This window comes from Rhinopithecus bieti, unplaced genomic scaffold (assembly GCF_001698545.2).
Source record: "Rhinopithecus bieti isolate Rb0 unplaced genomic scaffold, ASM169854v2 scaffold_16604, whole genome shotgun sequence".
NCBI lineage: Eukaryota > Metazoa > Chordata > Mammalia > Primates > Cercopithecidae > Rhinopithecus > Rhinopithecus bieti.
The window spans coordinates 250,110-253,054 of NW_016808859.1; the positions used below are offsets into that span (position 1 = coordinate 250,110).

General features: G+C 62.0%; 1 pseudogene; it reads left to right on the forward strand.

Moving 5' to 3' along the window:
• Nucleotides 1-122: 122 nt before the first annotated feature.
• On the forward strand, nt 123-2,716 carry LOC108539159 (protein Wiz pseudogene; annotated as a pseudogene).
• The last annotated feature ends 229 nt before the right edge of the window (nt 2,717-2,945 follow it).

Consider the following 2,945-nt stretch of genomic DNA (forward strand, 5'->3'; position numbering starts at 1 on the left):
CGCCACCACCACCGCCACCGCCACCGCCACCGCGGGACGGGCCCAGGGACTGGCCCAAGGCCGGGCGGGAGCCAGGGCCCGGGCCCTCGTCCGCGCCGGACCTGGGTTCTGAGGAAAACGCAATGGTGGCCATGGACCTGAGTTCTCCCTCGCTCCCTAAGAAGAGCCTGCCTGTCCCTGGGGCCCTGGAGCAGGTGACCAGTTGGCTGAGCAGCAAAGTGGCTCCGGAGGTTCCTCATGGCAGCAAACAGGAGCTGCAGGACCTCAGATCCCAGAGCCTGACCACCTGTGAGGTCTGCGGCGCCTGCCTTGAGACCCGAAAGGACCTATCCAGCCACGCACGCTCCCACTTGCAGTAGTTGGTAGTGGCTGAGTCAGAGAGGCGCGTTGCACCCAACAACCTCCTCTAGGAGCTTATGAAGCAGAAGGGCCTGCCGGACGCCCACCTTGGGCTGCCCCCGGGACTGGCTAAGAAGTCCAGCTGGCTGAAGGAGGTGGTCTCCGGGGACCCCGTCCCGGCTTACTTACCCTGGCCAAGTCCTTGGATGCTGTCAACAAAGCCATTAAGTTGTATCTCGGCTTCTCGACGAAGAGCCTGAGCCGCCCCCACCTCCCCGGCTCTCCGCTCCTCAAAAAGACACCACTGGCCCTGGCGGGCTCCTCTACCCCTAAGAATCCTGAGGACAAGAGCCCCGAGCTGTCCCTGAGCCCCCGGCCGGCCTCCCAAAAGGCACAGTGACCTCAGCCTGAGGCCGTTGAACCTCACCTCAGGCCCAGAGCCAGCACCAGACGTCCGCTGCTGTGAGTTCTGTGGTGAGTTCTTCTAGAACCGCAAGGGCTGCTGGAGCCACACAGGCTCCTACCTGAGGCAAATGGGCGTGACTGAGGGGTACGTCAATGGTTCGCCCATCGACAGGCTGCGGGAGCTCCTGAAGAGACAGACCCAGTCTCGCCCTGGCAGACCTCCCAACCCGCTAGGGCCAAGTCCAAAAGCCCTGGCCAAGATGATGGGCGGCACAGGTCCTGGCAGCTCACTGGAAGCCCGCAGCCCCTCGGACCTTCACATCTCACCCTTGGCCAAGAAGTTGCCACCGCCACCAGGCAGCCCCCCTGGGCCACTCACCAACTGCCTCTACTTCTCCCAGGGTCCGGAAGATATTCCCAGGTCTGACTGCACCCTCCCTGCCCAAGAAGCTGAAGTCTGAACAGTGGAGATCAAGCGGGAGATGCTGCTGGGGGCCCTTCATGGGGAGCTACACCTATCTGAGGGTCCCTGGGAGGTGCCACGGGAAGACATGATACCTCTGAACCTGTAATCCTGGGCAGAGCCGGTGCGCGACATCCGCTATGAGTTCTGCGGCGGGTTCTTTGAGAACTGCAAGGGACTATCTAGTCACGCGTGCTCCCACCTGCTGCAGATGGGTGTGACCGAGTGGTCCGTCCATGGTTCGTCCACTGACACTGCGAGAGATCCTCCAGAAGTCCAAGCCGCGCCTCATCAAGAAGGAATCACTGGCTGGAGACCTGGCCCCTGCCTTGGCTGAGGATGGGCCTCCCACTGTGGCCCCTGGGTCCGTGCAGTCCCCACTGCCGCTATCGTCCGGCCGGTCAGGCAAACCAGGCGCAGGGCCGGTCCAGGTTTCCTTGCGAGCTCAGCCTGACTCCCATCTCTGGGGCCAAGCCCTGAGCCACTGGCTACCTGGGCTCAGTGGCAGCCAAGCTGCCCCTGTAGGAGGACCGCCTCCTCCCCAGCAGAGGTCAAGGCCACGACCTACATCCAGACTGAACCACCCTTCAAGACAAAGACCATTCACGAGAAGACCTCCCACTCCTCCACTGAGGCCTGCTGCGAGCTGTGTGGACTTTACTTTGAAAACCGCAGGGCTCTGGCCAGCCACGCACGGAAACACCTGTGGCAGTTCAACGTGACCGAGTGGTGCATCAGTGGTTCGCCCATCGAGACACTGAGAGAGTGGATCAAGCACCAACCCCAGAAAGTGGGCGCCTACTGCAGTTATACATCCAGGGCGGCTGCCCCTTCACCAAGAAGTCCCGCAGTGCCAGCCATGGCCGTCACAGTGACAAGCGGCCATCCCTGGGCTGGCTCCCAGGCGCCTGGCCGTGGTAGGCTGCAGTGCTGGGGGCCTGGGAACCAGAGCCTGAGGCTGGCCGGCAGCCCACAGTGGTGAGCAGCCTCTGGCAGCCAGGCCGCCGGACACCATGAAGGCTGCAGCGCACCAGCGGCAGAACATCAACAAATTCAAATGCCGACAAGCTCGCCCTCCAGATGCCTCCACAGTCCGGGGAGGTGAGGAGACCAATGACCTACAGCAGAAGCTGGAGGAGGTGAGGCAACCCCACCCCGAGTCCGGCCGGTCCCCTCCCTGGTGACCCTGACATCACTTGTCAAGTTCGTGGGCAACATCTACACGTGTCCTCAAATGCAGATTCTGCGAAGTGGAGTTCCAGGGCTCCCTCTGTATCCAGGAAGAGTAGGTGCGGTACTTACAGCTGCACATCCTGGAGATGAACTTCTCCAAAGCGGACCCGCAGCCTAAGGAGTCCCAGGCCCTGCAGGCACAGACAGTGGTGACAGAGGCTTCCTAACACAAAAGCATTCCAGATCCCCTCTTGTGCCCCCTGTGTCTCCTCTTCTTCCTCTGTGTCCTCGTCCCTCTTCCTTTTTCTTTCCATTTCCATAGGAGCAAGCCAAAATCTCAAACCCGCGCCCCTTGGTGTCTGGGCACTCTACAGCCAGGGCGCCGGGGGCAAGCTAGCAGCCCTTCCCCCAGTCCGAAGACTCTGGGACCACAGGGTGTCTTCCTTCAGCCTATGCCCACCTGGTCCAGCAGGGACAGCAGCCGGGTCTCGGGTGGCAGCCGATCTGGTCACAGGGGAGGACAGCACTCCCCATTCTAGCAGCCAGTCAGGGCGATGTCTGCCAT